We start from the raw sequence: 18,471 nt of genomic DNA on the forward strand, positions 1-18,471 counted from the left end.
GCGGTGCTGTGAAGGCAATGGCTGTGTCTGGTTCACGGTTGTCTTTAGTACCTGGCACAGTACCTGGGCTACGGAATATATTTTTAATAAATTCACGAGATCTAGAACTTGCTGGCTGCATGACCGTGGGCCGGTAACTTGTCACTCTGATCCTCAGTTTTCTCTTTTATTAAATGAAGATACTGGCTGCCTCATGGAATCTTGTGTGCTCTAAAGCATCATACAAATGTCCTCTTCCAGTGGCGTTCTGAGAGTGGACCCTCTCTTGCCTTTTCACCTTTTCTCCTGCTTCACCCGTTAATGTGTAGTTGGCACCATACTGGATGCACCTGCCATTTCCTAAAAGCTGCCCTGTGCTTCACATCTCTGTGCCTTTGCTCATGCTGTTCCTTCTGCATAGAATTTCCTTCCTCTCTTCTCCCTGTTTCAAAATTTCCTCCATCCCGGCTCCATGGGGTCTCCCTTGGTTGTCTGTCTAGTCAAAAGTTACCTCTGCCTTCAACTGCTGTGGCATTTTATCGGCCGTCTCTCAGAATGTGCACCACTTTCAACATTGTGTTATGGCTATTTATGGACAACTGCTAGTTTAACAGGCTCTGGAGTCAGTCTGCCTGGGTTCGTATCCCAGCTCTACCTACTTACCAGCTAAATAACCATGGGCTAGTTAGTGAGCCAGATAAAGCCTCAGTTTTTTAGTTTGTAAAGTGGGAATAATGATAACTCCCATCTTGTAAGTTATCTGGGTGTGGGGGAGTCTCGCTACATGAGGTTATATAGGTAGACCATTTAGCACAATGCCACATACTTAATCAGTGACTATGTGCTTAACGTCATCCACATTATCATCATTATTGTCATCTTCTCCTTACTTAAACTATGAGTTCCTTGAGGACAAAGATTACGTTTTTATAGGATCGTCAATTGCACTTAGCACAATGCCTGGCCCCATAGTTGGTGCTCAATAAATGTTTGTTGAATATAGGCGTAAAAAATATAGACAAATAGGACAAAATAATGACTTTTGCTATAAAATGATGCAAATTTACCACATTTTTGGGCTTTTTAGTAACTACTGACCCTGTGGGTTTCCCCAACAAGCATGAACATTTTGAAATATCGTGTAGTAGAATAGGCCCACTATGTTGCCATCAGTCTGGAATTTGGAAAATTACAAGCAGAATTAAAGAACAGTATTAGAATTATTTATTCTTTCTATGCCCCTTTATTTCATTCATTTTGGGAGAAATTATCTGTTCTTGTTTAACAAGAAGATTACATTACATATTCATGTAGAAAGAATTTTACCAATTTGCGGAAACTTTTCTCAGATCTTGCCACATGTTAGATGTCAGGCAATGTCTCATTTGGAGAGAGAAAAAACAACTAGAGTTACTGTGACTTACAGTGAGACAAGTTATTTTGAATTTCCTTGGTAAAAAGAAAATGAAAACTACATTTGTAAAATATCATAGAGGTTCGTCTTCTAAACAGCCTCTTCTCTGGAAAATATATGCAGTCATTTTTCGGACTTAATAAGGAGATGAAGCAAGTTTCACTTATCTTAATTTCGTCTGTAATGAATATACCAGATGAGATTTTCCTATGATATGTGACTGCTCTTTCATTAACAGATCAGATAATTGCCCTCTTGGAGTGGACCAACTTTGTGATTTAGCACCTGGCTTCATCCTGAAATAATCTAGAAGTTTTTTGAAAGTCACTGTGCAGAGCTATGGTTAGGGGAAAGATGTTGTGTATAGCGGACACCGAGAAGAAGTCATGGGCTTCCACCTGCTTTTTGGGAGAGAGGCCATTGCCTGCATGGCACCACTTCAGAGGCAGTTGAAAGATTTGATCCCGTTTAACTGGTCGGGGTCTGAAATTCTACCATCCAGAATTCCATTCATGCCATTTGGTTGGGAGGAGGGCTTAAGAGCGTCGGCAGCTTGGGTGGCAGCCTAGGGTAGAGTAGAGGTTGGCACACTATGGCCTGGGGACCAAATGCTGTCCACTGTCCATTTTTGCACAGCCCATAAGGTAAGGACAGCTTTTACACTTGTAAAAGGTTGGAAAAAGATCAAAAGAAGGATAACATTTCATGACGTGAGAATTATATAAAATTCAAATTTCGGTATCCATACGTAAAGTTTTATCGGAATGCAATCACATTCATGAGTTTGTATCTTGTCTGTGGTTGCTTTTGTGCTACAATGGCAGAGTTGAGCAGTTGCTGTATGGCCCTTAAAGCCTAAATATTTACTATCTGGCCCTTTTTGGATACCGTGTGCTGGCCCCAAGTACAGAGGAAAGAACATTAAAAGCCATGGAGTCAATCTTGGGGTTGAATCCCGTCTCTTCCACTTCCTAGCTCTGTAACCTCAGTCAAGGTGGCATTTATTCATTCAATAAACGTGGGTGGAGCTCTTGCTGTTTCACAGACTGTGCTTGGCATCAGAGATGCAGTGGTTTCTGCAGCTGCGGATTACCAGTACCTGGTTTGCTGGCTTGTTGAGAGGATTAAATAAAATTAAGTATTCAAAGTGCCTAGCATACAGTAGTTGCTCAATAAGTGGATTTTAAAAGTCAACAAATAACCATTCTGCCCCAGTATTTTGGAGGAGATTCAGGAGTGGGGTAAGCAGAGGCAGAACGATGAGCAGACGGCTCACTGGGAGCTAGACTGTGTCTCCGGCAGTGCTGGTGTCAAGGAGCCTGGAGAGGATGAGAGGCCTCGGAAAGGCAGCGGGAGGGGAGCAGAAACAAATGACCTCACAGTTTTGCTCCAGGCCTGCTTTGTTCAGATGTAAATTTCGTGAGACCCTGTCTTGCGTGGCACGTGGTCCTTTAATGGCCACTCGTCAAAATGTTTCTAGTAAGTGATGGAGCCAGAATTTTCAATCCTGGACATTCTGATTCTGATGTCATTAGCCATTATACCAGTGCCTCTCAAATTGGGGTTTTGGGTTCCAAGGATGTACTGTCAGGGGCCCTAGGGTTCTCTATAAAAGGCTCTAATTTAGGGTTTTACGATAATCTTGGAAAAGAAGAGAAAAAGGCAGGATAAGCATATTCTGGACTCTCAGATGACCACCTTATAACCTGGTGTTGTCCTGTGTGTGTTTCTCTAAGTTTGCATTTGGGTTTAGATTGGGTAATTTTAGTGGGCTACTGAGGAAAGAAGAAAAGCAGCAGACCTAACAAGAAAATGATGTGTTGACACCATAGGAAGGTCAAATTATATTACTGCTCACTCTAAGGACAGAGGTTTCATGGCAATTCTAAGAGAGAAAAGAGGTGGGAGAAGGGAATCATGGCACAGCTCACCGGGGTACTGGCAGCCACATGGAACTTGGGCATGTTTCGAATGGCAAGCTAGTTTTAGCAAAACCACAGCCACTATGTAACTTGAATTTCATTAGTTTTGCAGTTTTGCTTATATTTATAAATATGCTTTAGTTTTATAGATTGTATAAAAGCTATGCACATAGGAAAATTTTAAATCTAGTTGTTTAAAACCAAGTTTGACCTCATTTAGTGACATTATGATCAAAATGATTTCAGTGATGTTCCAAATTATTCTTTATTATTATGTGCTCTTGCCTTATTTCATAATTTAAAGGTTCAGTGAGTGTGGACACTCTCTCACTTCTCCCCAAAGTGTTCAAAAGAATAGCCCAGAGCTGGAGAGAAGGCAGGAGAAATTGTTCCCATTACTGAGTGGGTGTCCTGTGCTTCTGTGGATGAGGTTATTTTTTCATGCACAAGGATATGCCCAAAAGAGATGAACGCTGATCCTTCAATATAGTTATTTAAATGATAACCCCATTTCTTTCTGATGTTATTCCAGACCATTTCAATTTCCATTCCTGTGATTTTTGCTTATCAATGAAATATCTTTTCATCGGGGTCTGATGCCTATGCTACTGTCTTCAGAGTGGTTCTTGGCTCTTATTTATTCAGAGAAGCACAGAGGAATGGAACTATCAGTCCTCCACCCCCCAGACCTGAACTTATGTTATAAATACATTTGTTTGTTTACTGTCTCTCCTCCTACTGGAAGGTAAACTCCCTGTGGGTAGGATTTTCTCTTACTTCCAGCAGGGTTCTGAGCCAGGGGCAGTCTCCCCCCAGGACACACTGGCGATGTCTGAGACGTTTTGGGTTGACACGACTGGGATGGAGGCTACTACTGGCCTCTGGTGGGTAGAAGCTAAGGATGCTGCCAAACATCCTATAATGCACAGGACAGTCCCCCACCCCACCAGTAAAGAATGCGGCCCAACAGCTCCACAGTGCCGAAGCTGAGAAACCCTCAGTTCAAAAACAGTATCTGGCAAGTAGTAGGGACTTGTATTTGTTGAATAAATGAAGAAATGATTGACATGCACCAGCTGTCAGGGAGTATGCCAGAGGCTTTGTAGACGCAGCAAGGCCACTCACAGACCCAATGGTTTGGTTGTGGTTCCCACCGTGTTTTTCCTGGCCCCCATCCCAAACAGGTAGCTGTTGGGCATTTTCTGTCCTCAGAGCACGTGACAGGGCTGAGAAGTGGCAGAAGAAAGTTCTCTGCTCGGCCTTGTGAAGGTAAGGCACAGGGACTGTGCGGTGCACTCTAGAGGGGCTCTCTGCGGCCTTGTGGAGAGGGCAGTGTGAAGTGGAGTCCTCAGGACGGCAAAGACTGGATTTCCAGCTTGTTGGGCTGGAGGATTGAGGTTGGATTTAATTTAACAACATAATATGCCATTTCTCATGTATCTAAATTCGTGGAACAGGATTTATACATTATTTGATTTTAAACTTCTTAGGCAACTATACAAGATAGGCATTATTATTCCCATTTAATAGATGAGAACACTGAGATCCAGAGGGATGAATTAACTGCTTCAGATCATGTAGATTATAAATGAAAAGCCCAGGATTTGAACCTAGCTCGGTACGACTTCAAAACCCCCAACCAAGACTGTCTTTCTTTGAATGAAAGAAGCTTATGGGTGAAGGGATAAGCCGGAGCTTTCACACTGTATAAAACTCCGTTCCTGGACCCTCCCTTCTCTCACTAGAGTCGTTCTCCTTCTGAGACTGGTGTCCTCTTTCTCCCTAGGTGGGCTATTGATTAATTAACTAGCACTATCACCTACCGTGTCCAAAATGTTAAGTTACCAGAGGTGGCTTATAGGTTTTATTTCACGTGTCATCTCTGATCATTTAGCAATGGCTATAAACGTGTCGAGAGGGATTCTCAGGCTGAGTCTGGGAACAGAGCCGTCATCAGTTAGCTGTCTGCTGTAGGGTCTAGGGGTTGGCACACATTCCACACATTTACATTCCCTGTTTGGGGCACTAGGGGGCAATCAAAGACGAGTCAGGTTCCCTATGGAAATGCCCATCCCTCAAGATGCAGCGCCATTCGCACGTCTCCGTCTCCGGAAGCTTTCCTGGTCATCCCAGCTTCCCTCGCCTTTCTCATCCTGCAGCCACAGTCTGGCAGGTGAGACAGGGAAAGGCAGCCGTCCTCTTGGACCTAGCGCTGCTGCAGCTCAGCGATCGTCACGGATGTGTCTCGTTTCCTCCGCTGGACCACAGGCCCAGGAGATCAGTGCGTGGTGCTCAGGCTTAATGCGACAGGTGTCCAGCAAACACTTGTTGAGCAGAGGGTTAAATGAATTAATGAAGGAGGTGGGACACGGATACCAGGACTTTTTATTCCTACTGGGTTAAAGAACATACAAATAAATACATGAGCCCAGAACGAAACAATTAATGCCCGGCATGGCAAGGGCCCTCCGGGATCCTGCTCCAGCACTGTGGCTGGCATCTGTTCTGCCTGGTCAGTGTTCCTCAAGCATCTGTAGTTGTTAAATATTTTGAGCATCTAGATTGAAACTTTCAGTCTAAAACTGGAACCCCAGATGTCATCATCTCCCAGCACTTGTCCCCATCCGACACACTCCACATTTTGCTTATTTACTACCTTGTCTGTGTTCCTCCCACACCAGGGGGAGGAATGCAATGAAACTGGCGACTGCTTGTGTCAGTTATCTGTTGCTGCGTGAGTGGGGGCCACTCTCAGCTCCTGAAGGCCAGTGGCAGTCCCTTGCCACGTGGCCCTCTCACAACGTGACAGCTTCCTTCTTCAAGGCTGGCAAAGGAATCTTTCTCCTCAGGAAGGGCCCAATCCCTCTTTTAAAGCTTTTTTCCTGATTAAGCCAGGCCCACCCTGGATAATCTCCCATTTTGTTAACTCAAAATCATCTGATCTGGGATCCTAATTAACTTTGCAAATTCCCTTCGCTTTGTCACATAACACAGTCACGGGAGAGATATCCCACCGTATTCACAGCCCCTCCTCCCCACACACTCAAGGAAGGGAATTATACGGGATGCGTACAAAGGGGGAGTGTGTGGGGATCTTGGGGCCCACCTGAGAATTCTGCCTGCCACAGCAGAGGTGTCTGGTCTGCTTCTTGATGTCTGGGCTGAGGAGGGGAAGGTCTCAGCTGGGAGGAGTTGAATGGCGGGGGGCTGGAACTATTTGTGGGCACCTTCACTCAACTCTTTGGCCCCTGGTCAGAGAGAACTAAAGGATAGGCTCAGCTGGGACTAGAGACCAGAGACACTTACGTGTGGCCTGTCTTCTCACAGCAGAGGGGCTGGTTCTGAGAGGAAGTACCTGAAGGGATCATCCACAGTGAGTGTTTGATGAGATCAGGTGGAAGCTGCATGGCTTCATATGACCTCACCATGGAAGTCACATAGCATCACTTCTGTGTCACAAATCTGTACAGATTCTGGGGACATAGAAGGAATGGCAAAAAATCTGTAGCTGTTATTATTATTTGTGTGTGTATGAGGAAGATTGTTGCTGAGCTAACATCTGTGCCAATCTTCCTCTATTTTATGTGGGATGCCACCACAGCATGGCTTGACAAGCAGTGCTAGGTCTGTGTTGGGGATCTGAACCTGTGAACCCCAGGCTGCCGCAGCAGAGTGCAGGAACTCAACTACTATGTGTAAGGAGCAGTGGGACGTGGTGAGTGTGTGTCAGGGGCCAGGTCGTAGAGGGACTTGTGGGTCATGCTATGGAGCTGGGAAGACATTGAAGAGTGCCACGAGTTCAAGTTGGCATATTAGAAAGCCTCTTATGTCTGCAGGATAGAGGCTATATTGAAGGTATGGAGAGTAGTGAGAAGGCTGTTATAGTAATTCAAGCCAGAGATGATGAGAGTGAACTGTGGCCTTTGCACAGGAGATGGAGAAGACAGGACGGTTTTCCATATCAGTGTCTTATTCAATAATTAGCACTGCCTTACTTACTTATTTGTTTTTGCGTTCGTTGCAGTCTGAATTCCTGTGCTTACTACTCATCACAGAGTTTGATGCTCATCTGGAACGCATGAGTGTTGAAACTCATTGGCATAAGTCAGGCATGGTGCTCAGTGCATCCGAGCGCTCCTCCCTATGCAGTCTTTACAGCTCTGCTCTGAACCCGCTCCCTTGGTGATGGCTGTTGGTGATGAGATTATAAACACCTTGAGATGAAGTCACGACAGTCACCTTGGCTTGGGATACGGCAAGGAGATAGAACCCGATTCCTGCTTTGCTTGTGTTCAAAGCAGCATGACATGTTTGTACAGCAGTGTTCTCTCTGGAGTGTCAGGTACTTAATAAATATCACCTCTGCACATTTTTGCAAATAGAGCCAGCTGAATTCCCAGGTTTCCGGGCCTTTTTGCAGTTTCTGAGGTGAGTACCCTTCTTCTGTTTCTTCTACTTGCTAGGGAACTATCAAGGGGCTGTTCTCCTTTGGGACGAGGACAAATTCTTGTCTCCTTCCTGCTTATGCAGGGACAAGGACTGTGCCCCTTGTATTACAGACTAGGAAACCAGGTTGAGAGGGGGATGAGGTCCTAAAAGCTGGTCAGTGGGGAAACGGGGGGAAATTCAGGTCACACATCCATCTCCTATAGCTAATGAACGTGTTGTCTTTGACACATAAACAAATACATTTTGCTTAATAAGTGTTAAGGAGAATCTAGACACTATGAATTCCTTTAATTCAGTTCAACAAGTATTTATTAGTCACCTGCTCTATGGCAGTACTGTTCACAATGAGAGATCAGTAACAACAGGAATCCTGTCCTTCTGAAGCTCACGTTCCACTGAGGGGAAACAGTAAACAATAATGATAATAAGGAAATTATAACTAAGGTTATATGTGTGTTAGAAGTAGTAATGAAAATTAGTAGTATGCTAGAAGGTGGCATGTTTTATGGAAAAAACCAAAGCTGAATAAGAGGGTTGGGAAGTCTGCAGGGCGTGGTTTGCAAACTGAATTAGGGGGATCATGGTGTGCTTATTAAAAGATCTTTTGTTATCCTCATCTCCACCTGGTTACATTTGAATGAAGGAATCTTTACTCTCAAGCCACTTAAATGGCTTAATCTCTCTGAGTCTCAGTTTCTCCATTCATTCATGCGTTCAAATGACGCACATTTGTAGTATTAATGGTGGTGTTCCCATCTATGCTTTGGAAATATCGGTAGGCAATCGACAGTCATTGCTTTCACGGAGCATCCAAGCTAGCAGGAAGGCACACTTTCACAGGTGATTCTCAGAAAGGACAATGCCTGCTCTGGAAGGGAAATCTTCGCGCGCTGCGAAAGCATACTCCAAGGGATGTCTAACCCAGTCTGTGGGGCAGGGAAAGCCTCTGAGAAGCGTCATCTTAGCTGAGGCCTGAAGAATAATTGGTAAAGTGGGGTGGGCTAGGATGGGAAAGGGTGTTCCAGGCACAGGAAGCAGCCTATGTGAAGGAGGGTCTGGGGTCTTTGTTGACTTGACAGAAGTTCACTGTAGCTGCAGAAAAGAGGATGAGGTGGTAGTTGTCCGGAGAGGTAAGCAGAAGCCAAATCACACAGGGCCTGGAGCCGTGTACATTATCTGCAGAACGAAGATAAAGAAGGATGCACAGCATCTTGCACTGAGTAGGTGCTCAATGAATGATGGCTGTTAACCATGCAAAGGACGACAATAGTAATAATGAATTAGAGCAGTGCATAACCCTAAACCAGTTGAGAGCTGGTGTCCGTGGTGTATCTTCTGGGTAAGGTAACCCGCGTGCTGGTGGCAGGAGGCTGACTTGGGTTGGCGTTTAAGGGCAAGCTAAGTTCTCTGTTGACTTCTGAACCCCCCACACACGATCCTTCATTTTCTTGGTAGAGTGATAAAGGAAAAAAATTTGAAACTGGAGACAGATAGATCTGGCTTTCAGTGTTGAGTCTGCCACTAACTAGCTGTGACCTTGGACAAGCAGTCTGTTATCTCTCTGGATCTCAGTGACTTTATCTGTAAAATGGAGATAATAATACTATTCACTCTCAAAGGGCTGATAGGATAAAATGGAACGATATTTGAGAAATTTTATTATAATTTCTAAAGTGCTACAGTTTGATTTGATGTACTTTTGGATACATTGATGGGAAAAGATCCTAAGAAAAAGCTTCCTCTTTGTATTTTCCCGAGACCAGGTTCTTTCCACTGCAACTGCCTTGCGTAGCTCCCAGCCATGTGCCGATGCCTTCCTTGGTTGTCGAGGGAACGCTGTTGTGAGACCCCAGTTCGCTATGGTGCGGCTCTAAAATTCAGTCCAAGCTGAAAACAAACACAAAATCAGGCACTCGTGGTGAGATCATGTGACATTCATTCACACTTCCCTACAAATAATGGGGGTCTGTTTAGGTGGCAATACACCAGGCTAATCCACCCATGTTATGGTAATTATTAACTACTACTCCTAAAATCTATCGAGTTATCATGATTGTTATTATTATGAAACTCCATCCCATTTCCATGTCATAAAGATAAACCAAATCTCATTTCAATTAGTTACAGCAGGAGAGAATGAACTTTAAACAGACATTTAATTTCTGAAAAAAAAAATTAGGAAGTTCTTCATGGAAATGTTATGGCATTTTGAAACAGATTAATAGTTCAGTGTGAACACATCCACCCTGCAGCTAAATGATGGGCGTATGATGATGAACAGACAGGTTCAATGAGCGCAACCAGTTCGTACCACTGGTTTGGTTCTAATCAAATAGTATTCACGTTACGACTCTGTAGCGCTATGATTTTTTTCATTGACTTTACCGATTGAATTATTGGTCTTACATTATGGGTGTATTTTATTTATTAAGCGAAAGTAGTTGGCTTTCAGGATGATGATAAAATTTAACAAAATCTTCCCAAATTAGATGCTTTGGAGAGACTCAAATTCTCCCCCAAAAGGTCAGACTCCCAAGATGTCGACCAGTAGCTGGGGCGGAGGTGGAGGGAGCCTGGAGCTGATTCAGAAAGCTTGTCCATTCTTTTTTTTCCTTCTCTTTTTATTAACATTCATATCCAAGAGTGTGCCCACTTTTCAGCAGCTGAACATGACAAGGGGAAAAGGTTTCAATGATGAATTCTTGTGTGTGTCTGTAAATTTCATGCTTGTGAAGTTGGATTAATAGCAAGGGAGACTGAAGTCCTTTTGTTCTTGCACAAACAGCTACAAAGCAGAGAGCGACAGGGTGAGCGTCCCAGTGTCGCAAGGCCTCGAGGCATGGCTGGAGGGACCTCGGAGTCAATCTCTGGCCTCTCTTCTGAGGGCTAATTATGGCATTTGTTCCACTGGGACCTGGATGGAAACCACGAAACGAATGTCAGCAAGACTTCAACGTTTCTTTCAGCCTCCATGAAGACTGGATTTGAATGAAATCTTCTAGATTTAAATTTGTTGCCATGGAATTAGCATCCGAGGCCTTTATATACTTTTTGCTTCTTGGGGAAAGAAACATAAGCTAATCTGGCTGGTGTACAGCTACAGAGGGATGGCTCTTTGGGTCTTGGGAACACGGTTGTTTCCTCCAGGACACTGGAACTGTTGCTAGGTCTGTGATGGGATTAAAAACTTCTATTCCTGGAGAGGAGAGACCACCTCACTGTGCCACATTGTTGTAAAAAGAACAAGCCCTTTGGGAGGGATCTGTTGTACACAATTGAAATAAAGTTAATAAGGCCTTGACTTCTTATCTGACTCATTTAAAAAAGGAACTCAAAGCATTTCATCTAATTCAGTTCTGCATAGTTTGTGGCCCTACTAATTAGGTAGCTCAGTGGCTAGGAACAGTGGTTCTTAAACGAGGGCTTGTCTTCACTAACTCTGCAGAGAAATGAGAAAAATAAGGACAACATAGCAGGCTTTTCTATAAAGGCTAATTTACTCTACTTTTGCTGTTAAAGGTATCCTTTCTTCTATGAAATGACGCTGATGGTAGATGGTGGTTGGTTTTTTTAAGTGCCCTTTGCAAAATACGGAAGATGACATGTTTAGTTTTATTCACACATTTAAAAAGAACTTATGTTTTTTAATTTTCAGGTCAGCCAAATCCCAAAACCCGAAAACCACTGTCTTAGAGCAAGGGCCTTAGAGTTAGAGAGATTGGACTCTGTGACATCCCAGCTGTTGGACCGTGAACAAGATAATTTTTCCTTTGAGCCTTGATTCTCTCATTTGTAAAATGAGTGTCAAAGCATACATCCCATAGAGATAATGTAAGCTAACAACATCCATAAAAGTAAAGTTGGAAAAGCCCAATTGGACGGACACAGATGTCCATCAGCTGATGATCGGATAAGCGAACAGTGGTGTGTCCATGTGAGGGAATACTACTCAGCTGTAAAAAGGAGTGCACGTTGATACACACCACGCCATGGACGAACCTCAAAAACGTCACGCTAAACGAGAGAAGCTAAGCACACAGACCACATGTTGTATCATTCCACTTAAATGAAATGTTCAGAAAACACAAATCCACAGAGACAGAAAGTAGATTCGTGATTGCCTGGGGCTGGAGTGAGAACAGAGATTGACTGTAAATAGATATGAAGGATTTCTTTGGGGTAATGGAAATATTCTAAAACACGTTCACAGTGATGGCTGCACAACTCCATATGTTACTAAAAATCATTGAGTTATACACTTAAAATGGGTGAATTTTTTGGTATGTAAATTACACCTCAATAAAGTTGTTTAAAAAATAATTTAGAAAGAAAAGGAAAAAAAATAGCCAACATCTATGAAGCACCCAGCCCCATGATGGTACATGGTATGTGTGCAATGAAGAACATCACAATTATAGGCTATGTTTGCCAACCTTTCAGAGAACTTTCTCCTCTACCATAACTTGTTGGACTTTGCATGAGTGAGAAAGTAATTAAAGCCATTATGATCTCCATATCTATATGTGATTACAGCTAATATATCCCCACCTTCAAGGAAACTGCAGGCTGGCTCGGGAGACAAGACCTCTACCTAAAATAATTAGATGCTGAAATAAACCATTTTGAGATTAAATGCCCAAATGGGTCACACACATAGTTGCTGGTCTGGGACATCAGAAGAAGGTAAGGTCTGTAGGTCAGGAAAGGGGCCTAAGCTGGATCTTGAAGAATGGGGAAGAAACCACATAGAAGAGAAGAGGCAGAAGGATGTTCTAGGACGGAAGAGTACGATATGTGCAGCCACAGAGCAATGTCGACCGTGACCACGCAGGCTGCTCCGGGGGAAGAGTTTGGGCTTTGAAGGTAGACAGATTTGGGTTCAAACTCTGGCTCTGGGTGACCTTGAGCAAGTAACTTAATTTCGGAGCCCCAATTTCATTAACTATAAAGTGGTGATGATAATACCTATCTTTCAGGATTGATGTTAGTATTAAGGGAGATATCCTACATAAATCTCTCAGCACAATGCCAGGCTTATAGAAGGTATTTAATAAACGTGAATTTCCTTTCCTCTTGTGCCCTCAGAGAGGTGATAATTTAGTTATGGAGGAAGCACATGGTGGGAATGATTTTTTTAAAAAGACAATATCAGATTAAAACCAAATTAATTATACATCAGTCAGACATTTTTACTCATCTTAAAATCTAGTTTATGAATTAATGCATCCTGTATTTCTCCTTAGCAATACTTACGGCATTTAAAAAAAGTAAACTTTATTATAATATAATTTACATATAACATACTGCACCCATTTAAAGTGTACAGTTCAATGAGTTTTAACAAATATGTACACCATGTAACTATCACGCAATCAAGATACGGAACCTCTCCATCATCCTTGGAAGTTCCCTCGGCCCTTTTGCAGTGACTTTTCCTCTTTGTACGCGGCCACGGCAACGCTGACATGTTTTCTGTGGCTATTGGTTAGTTTGCTCTTTCTAGAATTTCGTACGGATGGAATCATACCATACCATACCATACCATGTAATCTTCTGTGCCTGGCTTCTTTCACTCAGCATGTTTTTGAGATTTGTCCATGGTGTTGAATTTCAGTAGTCCACTCCATTTTATTGCTAAGTGGTATTCCACTGTATGGATAGATCACAATTTATTTATCCATTTACCTGCTGGTGGAAATTTGGGTTGTTTCCAGTTTTTAGATAATATGAATAAAACTGCTGTGAACATTCCAGCACAGCCTTGGGTAGACGTATGGTGTCATTTCTTTCGGGTAAATACCTAGGAGTGGTATTGCTGTGTCATAGAGTATGTTTAATGTTATAAGAAACTGCCAACCTTTCCCAAAGCGGTTGTCCCATTTTGTATTCCCTCCAGCTGTGCATGAGAGTTCTAGTTCTCCAAGTTGTCATCGAAAGTGACTGTCTCCATTCCTTTTAATTTCACCCACTGTAATGGATATGCAGTGATATCTCGTTATGGTTTTAATTTACATTTTCCTGATGACTAATGATGTTGAGCTTATTGGCTATTTATATATTTTCTTTTGTAAAATATCTGTTCAAGTCTTTTGTCCCTTTAAAAATTTAGGCCCTGGTAGCCTTAATCCTTTTTTTAGTATCTGTCTTACATCCGAGACTGTTGACTCCATGTGTTAGTGCATCCCGGGCCCTGCCACAACTCCAGGTAAAGAATAGAGGCTCAATAATTACTTGTTGACTCACTGACTTGACTGATGTATGGTTTTATTAGAAGAAGTGGAAAGGTTCTATTAATGCTGGTGGCCTGTTCACTTCTTTCAGAATCAGGAGACACTCACTCATAACTATTTCTGGTGATTTAGTACTTAGTTCTTCGGGGTTTGTCATTTGAAAAAAATCTAAGTTTGAAACAGGAGAGAGTATCATCGTGATTATCTGATGTTTATGGAATTCCCCCAAGTTTGAGGTACTGTGCTAGGTGTTTGGACATAAGACTTCACTCCTGACTTCAGGAGGGGGGGTATACTTGGAGCTGTAAGACATGAGGATCTACTCAAGGTCCATACTTAGGAGGCAAATGAAGGAGTGACATAGACAGTTGCTCCCAACTCATGAGTCTGGGAAATCCAGAGGAAGGAAAGATAACAGCTTGCTTGGGAGAATTGGGGAAGTCTTCCTGGAGGAGGTGACATAGGAGATGGGTCGGGAGGATCGAAAGGATTGGGATGTTTGAGGATGAAAGGGTGGGGAAAGGCACACAGGTCAGAAGAGGGAATGGGATGGCACAAGGAAAAGCACAGAGGTTGCAAGGCTCAGGGAATGGCCTGTAGCCCAGCTTGAAATAAGACTGGAGAGTAGGGTGGGGCACTGTGGGAAGACCCTCAATGGACCTGCCTCCCTTAGCGCCTGGGGAGAGTTGCCCTGGAATGGAAAAAGGCTTTTTGGAGGAAAACCCATGACACAAATTCTTTCTTGCTTTTTCTAGTCAACACTAAATGGTGAGACCCTATTCAGGATATAACTAGACGGGTTAGGTCCATGCTCTGAACACCAGTAACACCCTGTAGATCTCCATTTCAACATTTACCGTGCTTCTGATTGACTAGGTTGCAAGTTGGAGGAGGGCAGGAAACGTGTTGGTCTTGCTCACTATCGTATTTCCAGGGCCTGTTTGTTTGATGAGCAAATGAATGAACATTGAAATTTATTTCTGAGATTTATGTTTGCAACGAAATAAATATTTGTGTATTTCTACAGTCGTTATGATAATAGTAAGCTATCCAACTGGCTGGAGTGTTTAACTGAAAGTTTTGCTTTCTTTTTAAGTTCCAGATTTTATTCCAGTACTGTCTTTTTCCGCAGGAGTCTTTTCTTTCTGTAATAATAAGACCTGTCATTGGATAGCTATCATTGGATAGACAAAGGACTTGCTCTATGCCAGACATTGTGTTAAAATGTTCTTTTATACAGGAGGAGAAAGCTGATGTCAAGAGAAACTGAATTACTTGCTAGGGGTTCATAATAAGTGGCAGAGTTGGGGTTTGAACGTAGATCGGGCTGAGGGTAAAGTTAGTGTTTTTTAACCACCCCATTCTACTGGGATATCAGATTGTCCAACACCACTGCTTCTTAAACAGAGTCTTCAACTGGACACCATTATTCCCACAGATGCTTATGGGTGCGATGCTCTTGATTTGACCAAAAGTGTGAATTTGAGCCCCCAGGTCCCAGACTAGTGTCCGCTGGCTAGACAGGTGCGGTGCGGTAGGGGGCCTGCAGACAGGGCAGACCACTCACCTGAAGCTACTGTCCTTTTCTAGGCACGTTTGGAGGGGAAGTTCCAACTTTAATGTTGTAGCTGCTTTGCATGATGGTTTTATTAACTTGCTGTTCTAGTGCAAACTTGGAGCCAGCCTAGTGATGTTGTTTGAAATGGATTCACCAAGGCTTTGCCCTTCTCTGAAATTGCTGAGATTTAAGATGGGAGAATTCTAAATGAGGTAGCATCTGCTGGGAGCTAGCATAGACTGGCGACCGTGGATGTCCAACCTAACCTTGTACCTCCTTGCTTTGTAAATTTTCTATCACCTTAAAAATTCTGTGTGAAGTCTCTGCTATTAAAGCAAATAGAAGAAAGAATTCAATGGCAAATTATGAGGCTCCTTATTTATGCATTAATTGTACTTAAAGCTGATTTTGGAAATAGCATTGGGTAAACCCCCTGGGACCAATCTGTAGGATAAGTTTAAATACTCAGGTAGCTTCCTCTTCATATTTTCAGCTGGCTTGAGGAAGTATTTCTCCACTTTTTTCCTAGCTATTTTTCAGACAAAGTGTGTGTGTCTCCTTGCACACATATGTCCTGACATGCCTCTTTAAAGCAAATAGTTTTGGTAGTGTAAAAACATACTCAGAGTAAGCCGCTGCATTTGTCACACATCTCATATGCCTCTGAGCACGATTCCTGAAATTCATTTACTGGGCATTCACTTAGAATTTTCTGAAGAACAATTTCTCTGTAAATTATTAACTTTTTATTGCCACATTTCCCAGATTCAATTAGATTAACATTTAGCGTCATTTCTCAAACAGAGATAATCATCCTGATGATGCTTTGAAGAAAGAACTTGCATGCTCTACACCTTTTAGGCTTTTAATTTATCTTATTTATTTGGCAGGAATGCGTGTATGTGCCGGGGCAGAGAGAAGCTGAAAGGGATGACACTTGGTGGGAATTGATAAGTTGAGCATCATTCAATACTGAGTTTATGGTGTCTGGTTTCCTCTGCCATGGGCACATCAGAGAGCAGATGAGATACGCAGGCTAACGAGGACGGATTCCCTAAGTGGCTTCTGAATACAACATTTATTTCTAGCCAGTAAAGTTTAGCAAACCATGTCCAGTGCTGTTGACAAGTAGCACAAACCGAATGACAACAGTGAGCTTTTGATGTGCTGGCTAAGGTAGGCTTGGAACTTAGCGCTTCCTGTCTGGCCACAGTATGTGGTGGAGTCCAGAGGAGCTGCGATGCCCACCCCAAAGCCCCTCGCTATGGTAGCAGGGACTTCAAACATAGCTTCATGAATAGGAGCTCATTTGACCCTTGACCAGAACCAGGCTCTAAATTGGCAGACAGAGAATCGGAGTAATTTGTATCGTTTCAATTAGTTACTCGCTGCATAACGGGGAGGTCATGACTTTCTGCCATGATTACTGCCCATGGCAACCAAGCTTGAATGTACCATCAGTTTCCAAATACTTTCACTTAATAAATGTAAGTTCATAAACAAGGCTCAATTGTTGGGGGTCCACAAGAAAGTGAATTATGCCCTCTACGACGGAACGGGCGGAAGATGACATAACTTTGTCGGCAAGATCCTTTCAAATTTTTTTTTTTTTAAAGAGAAAAGCTGATAAATGGGGTTAATAACATTGGCTGAATGAGCGGTATTGATCTCTGGCAATGTAAAACAGCCAGGAGAGAGCGAGTTTGTGTAAGAGCACTGTTGTTGTAGTTCTGAAAGCCAGCAGTTTTCTCTCACTGTTTGCTCTGCACAACCAAAATTCAAAAATCTTAAAATCAATGTTACCATTGTTGGGTCCAAACAGCACACCCTTCCAGAGACAATGCAAAGAATTTCAAAATATAGATAGCTCCCTGATCCATACAGATCTGATTGTGAGAAACATTGGGTTGTTTTCTTTCTGGAATAAAAGGGCAGCTTGTTCCCCGGCGAAGACAATGGTGTGTCTAGATGCCTGTGAAACTTCATGAACCCAGCGCAATAATTCAAGCCTTTGATTTGAAAAATGTTTTGTATGTCTTCCTCCACATCTGCAAATACCTCCGCTTTCCCTTGATGCCAGCCAAGAGTTGTTAGCAAGTCAATGTTTTCCACTTGAGGAAGAAAAAAAGTTCAGCACGTACATAAGTTTTGCTATTTGGCTTTTGTTTTTTGAATTAAAATAAAGGTTTCCTTCTTCCGTGTCACAATCTATTAGCTGCCGGGAAGCCTGGTATCACAGTTCTTTCTCACTCACCCCCGCATTTGTAGCAGATTTGACGGTGTGTGGAAACCAACACGGGCGCTGCTCTGTGACTGTGTCACCTGCAATCAGCTTGCGCTGTGGCTCAGATTAATCATGACAGTAGGCAATATCTCCAACATTATTAGAAGAGAAACCTAATATTTTGGGACATCAGGGATCTCTGAGCTGTTGTCCATCAAACTGAGAACCTTCATTTCCTACTCCTTGGATGGGTAACCTTAAGTTTTAACCGCTTAATGGACAAAACACTTCTTTAACCAAAAATAAATTAATTAAAATAAAGAGGAAGACATGGCTATAAAGAAGAAGACGTGGTATTTAAAATTCTATCTTGGGATCATCCCCAAAAGCTTGGATAGTCATGCTGTCCAGCAGGGGACTCCCATTCTTTCTTGAAATGTATCCACCCAGAGCATCCTAGGTTTTCCTGAATTTTCATCCTCAGGACGCTTTGTTATTAAATCTAAGGACGATTGTAAGATAGTGATCTTTACACTACTGTTGAACTTTTATCTAATACACTTTCTATCGTGTAAACAAAACGATTTGCCAGCGATGTTAGGTGAACAATTTACAGGAAGGAGATTCAGGGTGTATTTGAAGGATACTTATTAAAAAGCTACATTATGTAACTGGATTAAAGGGATGTAGGCCAA

Source organism: Equus przewalskii, chromosome 24 (genome assembly GCF_037783145.1).
Source record: "Equus przewalskii isolate Varuska chromosome 24, EquPr2, whole genome shotgun sequence".
Lineage (NCBI taxonomy): Eukaryota > Metazoa > Chordata > Mammalia > Perissodactyla > Equidae > Equus > Equus przewalskii.